This window comes from Pygocentrus nattereri, chromosome 24 (genome assembly GCF_015220715.1).
Source record: "Pygocentrus nattereri isolate fPygNat1 chromosome 24, fPygNat1.pri, whole genome shotgun sequence".
NCBI classification, from domain to species: Eukaryota; Metazoa; Chordata; class Actinopteri; order Characiformes; family Serrasalmidae; genus Pygocentrus; species Pygocentrus nattereri.
In genome coordinates, this window is record NC_051234.1 from 7897549 (window position 1) to 7907539 (window position 9991).

Genomic DNA, 9991 nt, shown 5'->3' on the forward strand with positions numbered 1-9991 from the left:
GGAGAATAAGGCATATTTTGAAAGAGTATCACAAATCAAAACCACTAAGGACATTAAAGCCACAGAAAACTGTTGCTATTACAGCTCGGCCTTCCAATTGGGCCTAACGTCCCTATAGGATTCTACTTGTTTGTTGGCGTTAAGCTAAGGGCAATTTGCATTAACAGTTTTTGACGGTTCTAGATTAAACTAATACTCCTGAAGCTTCTAAAAGACATTCTGTGGTTTACTTGAAGCTTGTGACAGATATACTATATGGATGAAAGTATTGGGACACCCCTCCTAATTATTGAGAACACGTGTTTCAGCCACATCCATTGCTAACAGGTGGATAAAATCAAGCACATAGCCATGCAGTCTTGATAGATAAACACTGGCAGTTGAATGGCCCGTACTGAAGAGCTCAGTGACTTTAAACATGGCACTGTCATTCTGCCCTGGTCCATTGTAAGTGCTATTATTGTAAAAATGGAAGCATCTAAAAGCAACAATAGCTTAGCCATGAAGCAGTTGACCACACCAACTCACAGAGAGGGGCTGCCGAGTGCTGAAGGGCACAAATGGGTTTCCATGGCGATTTCTTTTAGCAGTACCAGTCAATAGTGTTGATCAGTAGAGGCAAATCCAAGTCAAGACACAGACCTGGACACATTGAGTCGGAGACAAAGCTGAGATTAAGACTTTGTTAGCCCCCCTTTACCCTGTTCTTCAGTGGTCAGGACCCCCATGGACCCTCACAGAGCAGGTACTATTTGGGTGGTGGATCATTCTCAGCACTGCAGTAACACTGACCTGATGTTGCTGTGTTAGTGTGTGTTGAGCTGGTCTGAGTGGATCAGACACAGCAGTGCCAGAGTTTTTAAACACCTCAGTGTTGCTGCTGGACTGAGAACAGTCCACCAACCAAAAACATCCAGCCAAGAGTGTCCTGTGGGCACTGATGAAGGACTCTTTCTGGGTTGTGGGGGCATGCAGGAGCCTATCCCAGCAGTCATTGGGTGGAAGGCAGGAAACACCGTGGACGGGTTGCCAGTCCAACGCAGGGCAGACATGCATATATGTACACATTCACACACACACACTCACACCTAGGGGCAATGTAGCGTGTCCAGTTGGCCGGGCTGCATGCCAGCCCTTTTTGTTGTGAGGCGACAGCGCTACCCAATGTGCCACCAAACTGCTGCCCACTTTAAATAATACATAACTGAAAAATATTATTATTATTATTATATAACAGTATTAGTCCAACTTTGCTTTAACTTTTGCTTTAACTGTTATTCTCTGTCCTTTCTTCAGTAACGTATTCTGAATCACCACCTATAGTCAACTGAATATAAACCAATCAAACAAACAAACGTCCAGTTTTCTTATTAAATGAAAAGACGGTGATAATAACATTCCGATCTGCTCTCGGGAGACGTCTGAATTTTGGAGCAAAAGAACATCAACAAACAAATCATATCAAGTGAAGTTGTCATGGAAAGAATTAGACCCTCAACTGGCAGCGAATAGATTTCAAACATAGAGAAAAGACTGTTCTACTGGCTTTAATATTCAATAATAATGAAAAAGTTGTTTGCAATCAGCTCAGACTTTTTTTCCAAAAAATGAAAGTAACAGAGTTAATATTGTCGGTCCTTGCACAAAACAACTCTACTGAGCGTAGAACTGTTTTCCAGCTTCTGCCTTTGAAGTACAAAGATTTGAGAGCGCTCTGATGTAAAACAGTTCTACACAGAGCTGATACATACGTCTGAATCCAAGCAAACACTGTGCACATAACTGCCAATTATGTTGCGTGAAGAAAACTGTTGAGCTGTCTTTATACTCATCTTGTATTTGTTATATTGTTATATTCATGTTTTTCTTTATATTTTCATATCTGTTATCTTTACATACTGTTAAGCTCTCTTCTCCTCTGTTAATGCGTGTGTGTTCTATTGAGGGCCTCTCTTGCCCCCTCCCTCAAGAGAGGGAGCTAATGTATAGAATAGCATTCCAATGGTATGAGAGATTTAAGCTTTTCCAGATGTTTCCTTATGGGAATGTATGGATGTGTGTGTGTCTCTAACCATGTTATGTATGTGCGTCCATTCAGCATAATGAAGGCAGCCTGGACGAGAGAGATCCCACAATCGGCCTTCGGGACTCTCGCAGGGCTTTAACACCATCTTATTCATTTGAAATAAAGTTGTTTAAATCCAGACGGTGTCTACAGAGCTTTCGTCTCCCCACCTACACAACTGAGAATAAATAACACTGTAATTGAGGGAAGAAAAATGAGGAGATGCAGAAGACACCTGGAAACGGTGGGCACTAAAGGTTTTCTGGGTTAGAGCTTCAGACCAAGGACTGGACTACAGTGGAGTCAGGGGGTTCATGGTTTGATGGGGCTGAAGAAGCTGGCATAGCACTGGAAGGTTCTTAATAAAAGTGTCCTCCATGTAATTAGTGTTGCATCCTTGAACAAGGCACTTAACCTCAAGCTCCATCAAGGGTGTTCCAACATACCACCCCATTTCCACTTCACCTGAACCCATCATTAATAAAGGAATACATGCAATAAGTCATATAAAAGTTAGAGCACCTGTGGTGAAAATGCATATTTTTATTTCTCTGCTAATGTCAGTGCACTGTTTCTAATCATTTGAGTTTAATATAAAAATAAATATTTATGTTGGTAGTTAACCTAATGTGTAAGGCCTACAGTTCAGCTCCTGAAGGCCTAACCAATAGAAGAGCTCAACTGACCGTATCTACCGAGATCAGGGTCGCAACCCAAATATTAAGAGGAGCCGTTTTGTCCTTTCAACAAAAATCAATCCCATTTTTGTCCATTTATCCATCTTGGCTGTAAATATGTCTCAGTATGTGCTAATATGTGCTCAGCTATGGATGCTTTTCTCGCATCTCCAGCAGGAAACTTTTCCGCAAAAGTAGAACAGTTTCTTGTAAAATGTCTCTCAGCGTTCAAATTATTATGAGGCTGAAGTCCCTTCCCATTTGCCAGCTTCTTGTTCAAATATTCCCATTCCACCTTAAATGGCTTCTGAGGCGCCAGAACATTACTGCTGCACCATTTAAGGTGGAACGAAAGGATCTGAATGAGAATTTGGCAAACGAGAAGCGACTTCAGCCTTGTGACTTTTTAGTGTTTGACAGTTTCTCGTTGCAGATTAAACGTATCAGGAAACCACCTTAAATCTTTCTCTTTGCCGTTTTGCGTCACGATTGGCCCCTCCCAGTCCTGTCCATGTGTTTGTGATGTGTTTTGGTCTAGTCCACGTGCTTTTTGGTTTGCTCCTAGTCCGGCCCTTTGTTTTGTGACTCCGCCCCTGATTGTTCCCACCTGTTTTCCACCTGCGTCCGGTTATCCCTCGTTATCCCTGTTTATATTTAAGCCCTGTGTTTTCCTGAGTTTCTTATTGGACTTTGTTTAATATGTTTGATGTTTGTTGGATGTACTGTTTATTGTTTGAAGAGTTTTGTTTATTTCTGGTCTGTTTGGAGTTCTGTGTTCATTTGGTCATATCTGTCCCTCCTGCTCTCCGTATTGGCCATCTGACCCTGGACCATTTTGACCATCACCCTGGATTTGCCCTTAATAAACGTTGCTTATCTCAGCAGGTGCGTCCACCTCATCGCTCCCCACTGTTACATTTCGTTAGATACTAGCTAGGTGAGACTGTTGTCTGTGTTGCTATGGAGACCAACAGCCTGTGCACCAACCTTTCAGGGTTAAAGGGTGAATTAGCAGCACTACATTAACTCCAGTGTCTACGACCATTTATTGTTAAACTTTATTTTACCGTAAAGGAGGATTATTTTAGTTTTACCTACAAATCTAATTTTGCTGTCGAGCAGCAATGGGGCACTAAAAGAGCTGCATGCCGCTGACCCCTGACCTACATATAATCTTGTAGGGGACAATTTCAAAGGCATTTAAGGTCATTTCTGAAATGTTTTATTTCCAACCAATACTTGAGAATGTAATAACAGTAGGACTACAACAATTGCTGACTTGAAATACAACAAACATGATGATTCTATTAAATGCAAATGAAATAAAAAGAAATATAAACATATATTTGTGGCTCACAAATAGGCCTAGAAGGCCCTGAGGGTCTTGTGCTACATGGCGCCTAATAGAAGTACAACAAATTCAAACATATACACTTATAAATCATAAAGCAAATGTATGATTACCTTTTATTCCAGCTATTTCTGAGCACACGTTACTAGCTGTTTTGGAAATACAGCAGTTATATCTCACTTTAGTGTGCATAAGCACTGGGGGAAACAAATGTCAAGCAAAATGAAAGCAACATAAAGATATTATTGCAAGCCTTCGCCCAAAATAACTACTCCGAGTAAACAACTCTTTCCCATTTTCTGCCTTCAGTGTTTGCTTTTGGAGTCAGAAATTGTACAGAAGTACAAAGACTTGAGAGCAAAACAGCTCTAAGAAGAACTGTTATGCAAAATCTGAAAAAGAAACATGTTATGAAAAGTGTAATTGAGGACAGAAACCATAAGGAGATACAGAAAACACCTGGATATGGTGGGCATCAACAGCCTTGCAAGTTAGAGCTTCACTCCCAGGACTGGACCACAGTGGAGTCAGCAGGTTTATGGTTTGATGGGGGGCCAAGGATGGTGGCGCAGTACTAGAAGGCTCTAAATAAAATTGTCCTCGATCTAATCAGTGTTGCATCCTTGAACAAGGCATTTAACCTCAAGCTCTATTAAGGGTGTTGCAACATCCCACCCCAATTCCACCTTCACCTCAACCCACCATGAATAGATTTAATGCATAATATATAGCACCAAACACCGATAGACCAGATTACTATAGTCTAAGTGGTCTAAGTGATGTGATATTGATATAGTGCGATTATCTCATTATGGAACACTACAAGCCTAAATTCAGACCTAAACTGTAGCCCTAGAAAATCATTTCAATATGGATTTTTTTCTCTTTGTTGTGTCCGAAAACAAAGCATTTAACCTCAGGTTTACCTCCTCCTGTACTCGTCCCCCTGTCCGCATAGCTTAGAAAGGCCAAAGACTGTCCCGCGGTGGTGCAGTTTCCATGGTGGTGTCATGAAAAAGCCTTAAATTGGCTACTATCTAATAATAAGGCTACTAAAAAGTGTTGCGGCATGACCTTGCCACCAAGCAAAACAAATATAAAACAAACCAAAGACAAAACCTAAGAACCTTGAGCCTATCAAAGTGAGACCTACCACAGCCATAATGCAAAGTGTGGAGAAGCACCTTCAAAGACGTCTTCACACTTAAAATGAACATGGGAGAGTGTTACATCAGTGTTATGAGGTAAAAATAGCGTACAGAGGAATTCAGATCTAAATCTAGCATCTCTAGCATCCCTAAATCTAGTACTCTGTAGCGCAGCACTGCATCCCCGAGCCTCATCAGTTTGTCACACTTTATGATTTTGTACTGTCTATTATTATTCTTTCACTACAATACCCAGCATCCATTACGCAAAAGGGGCATTCTACTGAAATGTCCACTTTTTCTTCTTTTTTTTTTTTAGCTATAGGAGTCAGTATTGCTGGTCGTCATTGGCGTTACACATAAGAAAGGTAACACCAGTGACCGTAACACCAGAGACATTTTTAATGAAAATAGCATTTTTCAAAACAGCTGCTACAGAGCATCAAACCACATGTTGCCCGTCATGGAACACCCACTAAAATATGCCATTTAATCCATTTGTATTCCATTTTTTCACAGTTATCTAAGAATAAAGTCGGTCACACCAGTGACTTCAACTAAAAGCTTCATATGAAATCATGAGCTAAATGAGAAAATTTCTCATAACTGAAAACAGAGCAGACTGACCACAGCGATGGGCCTCTAAGCGTTCTCCTCATTCAGCGGTCCATGGCTGCTTGAAAACGACACCATACTGTAAATGAACTGCATTTCTTTATATGTCCATTATTATCCATCCATCCATTTTCTAAGCCGCTTCTCCGTCAGGGTCGCGGGGGGGTGCTGGAGCCTATCCCAGCAGTCTTCAGGCGGAAGGCAGGATGCACCCCGGACAGGTCATGAGTCCATCGCAGGGCAGACAGACAGACACAGACAGTCACTCACACCTAGGGGCAATTTAGCACGTCCAATTGGCCTGACTGCATGGACTTTTTTGGACTGTGGGAGGAAACCGGAGAACCCGGAGGAAACCCACGCAGACACGCGGAGAACATGCACACTCCACACAGAGAGGACTCCGGTCGCCCAGTCGGGGAATCGAACCCAGGCCCTCCTCGCTGTGAGGCGACAGCGCTACCCACCACGCCACCGTGCCGCCCTCCATTATTATCAATGATAATAAATTATTTTCTGAAGAATTGTGTATTTTATCATATTTTATGCTGGCTGCTGTTTTATAAAAGCAGTAAGCCACTTCAGGCCATGCGTTACAGTGATTTTATCACAGGGAAGGGAATTTTACTCGCTTCATGTCATGCCTATCAACACCCTTCCACGGCCTCCCATGGCTTATTGCTTTGGTGATCAGCATAGCCGAATTTCGAATTTCACTTGAAGGTTTATTCATGCAACTTGATAAACACCAGAATTTTCTCCATAATGGATGAATTCAATATGATAAAAAAGAGAAAAGTGTCGCATTGATTTGGACTGATATATACACACTGGTGCTCAACACAGACTTTAGCTATTGGCTTTTTCATCTGCCCAACGATTTCCATCACTTGAGTAACCCAAAGTGGGTGGCACTGTCACCTCACTGCAAGAAGGGCCTAGGTTCGATTCCCGGTCAGGCGGCCAGAGACCTTTCCGAGTGGAGTTTGCATGCTCTCCCCATGTCAATGTGGGCTTCCACAGTCCAAAGACATGTAGTCAGGCCAACTGGACGTGCTAAACTGAGTGTGTGAGTGAATGTATTTGTCTAGGGTGTTTCCTGCCTTGTGCCCATTGACTTCTAGGATGGGCTCCAGTTCCCCCCATGACCCAGCAGGATAAGTGGCTTAGAAAGTGTGTGCTTTGTACAGCAGTAATGTTAGCATGGTCTCTGATTAGCCAGCCTGCCCCCAAACATCGATATCAAGCACTTCCAAGATTATTTGTTTTTTTCAGAAAGTTAGAAACATCCAGCTACCAAGGAATATATAAAATACCACAAAGTGCATCTAAAGTAAAGCATAAACAGTTTCACAAATATCAACTATAGTTATATAAGAATTTCTCTTGTATTTAAAATAGCCCTAGTTTCATTTAACACTTCAAATTATTTTTCACTTTTAATTAAGAGAGGCTGTCTCTGCTAATTAGCACTTAGCACTGCATCGTATTTATTAAGTTCGCCCTTAAAGTCTAGAGTCAAGTTTTTCTCCCGTTTCTTGTCAAGAGACTATTAGCGGCTTTTTGGTCTTACAGCGACTATCAGTGTTATCTGCGCCTCTCAGAGGAGTATTACTGCTTGTAAAACATGAAAAGTGAAGGTTAAGAACACAATGAGGAGATTAGCATCAGCTCTTATCTCTAAGCCATCCTATAGGCATAGCTCAGTGTGTTTGTACGCGGCCGTATCAGATAATTGAGAAGTTCTGCTCTGTTGGAACACTTTCAGCCTCCGGTGAAAACTGGTCACACGCATTACTCTTGCCGTGGATGAGGGCAGTTTGACCCTGGGGGCGTCAAGTCTTCAAGTCGCGATAACAGTACAACAGCCTTTACAGTACTTTTTATGGTGCACAATCATGTGCCATCTATTTACTGTAAACTCCTGTGAGGACTAGAATTTGTTCTCCTCCTCGCTCCCTCCCTCAGAACAGCAGTAACCTGGAGCCTAATTCACATCCTCAATATCTTTCTGGTTGCAGATAATTTTCCTGTTCAGCCGAGTGTGAATTCTTCAAAGAGATGGAGTGGATATATTCACTTTGTCATTCCGAATTCACTGTTAAGCCGCGTCAGAGCAGGAGTGGAGAGGATTTTAACTTCCACCTCAAGGCTCTGCTGCCTCGCTTTCTTAAATCATCAAATTTTATTCGCTTTTGTGAAACTAAAACTTTGATGGAGAATCTCACCATTGTTTAAGTTTGGCCCTCCATATTTGGCCATAACAGCCTCCACTCTTCTGGGAAGGCTTTCCGCAAGATTCTGGAGTGTGTCTGTGGAAATGTGTGCCCGTTCAGTCAAAAGACCGTTTGTGAGGTCAGACACTGATGGACGAGAAGGCCTGGCTCAAAGGGGATGTTCCAGTTCCTCTTAAAGGAGTTCCGTGGGGTTTAGTTCAGGGCTCCATGTGCGTCCAGCCATGTGTGTTATGAACCTTGCTGTGTATACAGTGGCTCAGTTGTGCTGGAACAGAAAAGGCTCTTCCACAAATTGTTGCCACAAATCTGGAAGCTTTTGATTGTCCATTATATTTTTGTATTCTATAACATTAATATTCCCCTTCACTGGGATTAAGGGGCCCAAACCCTGAGAAATAGACCCAGGACATTATCCCTCCTCCACCAAACTTTACTGTTGGGGTCCATGCTTCCTAGTAGGCAGTGTTCTCCTGACTTCCAACAAAGCCAGACATGTACATCAGCATGATTCATCCCAGAGAATACCTTTCCACTGCTCCACGATCAAATGATGGCATATTTTACACCTCTCCAGCCAACACTTGGCATTGCACATAGTGATCTCAGGCTTGCGTGCAGCTGCTTAGCCCATTCCTTGAATTTCCCAATGCATAGGTCTCGTGCTGATGTTCCTTCCAGAGGCAGTCTGGAGCTCTGCAAAGAATAATGTAAGAGAAGGTTTTTCTGCACTACTCACTTCAGCACTTTGCAGCCCGACTCCGTGAGTCTGCTTTGTGGCCCGACTCTGTGAGTTTGCATAGTTTCCTTCTTTGTGGCTGAGCTGTTGTTGCTCTTAATCTTTTCCATTTCATAATAGCACTCACAGTTGATTCGGGATGATCTAGCATGGCAGAAATTTCAGGCACTGACCTGGGGCAAGGACAGCCTCCAGTGACAGTGCCATGGTAAAAGTCACTGAGCTCTTCAGTATGAACCATTCTACTGCCAGCGTTCGTCTGTTGAGGTTGCATGGCTATGTGCTTGAGTTTATCCACCGGTCAGCAATGAGTGTGGCTGAAACGCTTGCACTCAACAAATCAGAGTGTCCGCATACTTTTGGCAATAGTGTCTACATCAGCATAAAAAACACAGCCTGTTTAATTGTAGGCATAAAGTTGGAAACGGTCAAGTTTTTGGTACATAAACCTACACAGACGTCACGAGTGAAACTCACGGGACTACAAGAAAAACACAGGCTCCTTTAAACCCAAAGCTGCTTCTCTAACTTTAAACTAAGCAATATAAAAGCAAGCATTTTCCTTCTGATTCGTTAATTTAATTGCTAACCCTCCCGAGGATGTTCAGTTTACCAACAGCTGCAACGCTGCGAAGATCAGTTGCCGAAAAATCGCATTAGACTTTGATTATGTTCCAATTTGACCCCCCAAAGCCTCGGCTCTTAATTACACTGCGTGGGCTGGAAATCAAAGCCCATTGTCTTGGCAACCTTTCGGAAAAAACGCAACTCTACTGAATAATGAACGATGGGAGACGAACAAATGAAAAATAAACGACAATAATCAGTTAAAGGCGAAGAGCTTTTATGTGTTTCGATGTAGAACAAAACAATAAGAAAAAGGCATCAACTTCCTAAAGACAAGCAGAAAAGTGGGGAGGGAGGAGGGTGCGATACTCATTAGACTGGATAATTAGACACTCGTTTTCGCACCATCACCAGCCCTTCTCTTCTTAGTTCCTATTATTGCGGCGTCCAAGAACAAAAGCAGGGCATTGTTGTTGTTGAACACAGGAGCCTTGGTAATTGAATCTCGTGGCAGGTCTCCCTCTAAACAATTACCTGGAAATGGAATAGAAAAACAGCCACCAACATGATTATTCATATGTAATAATCACCACTT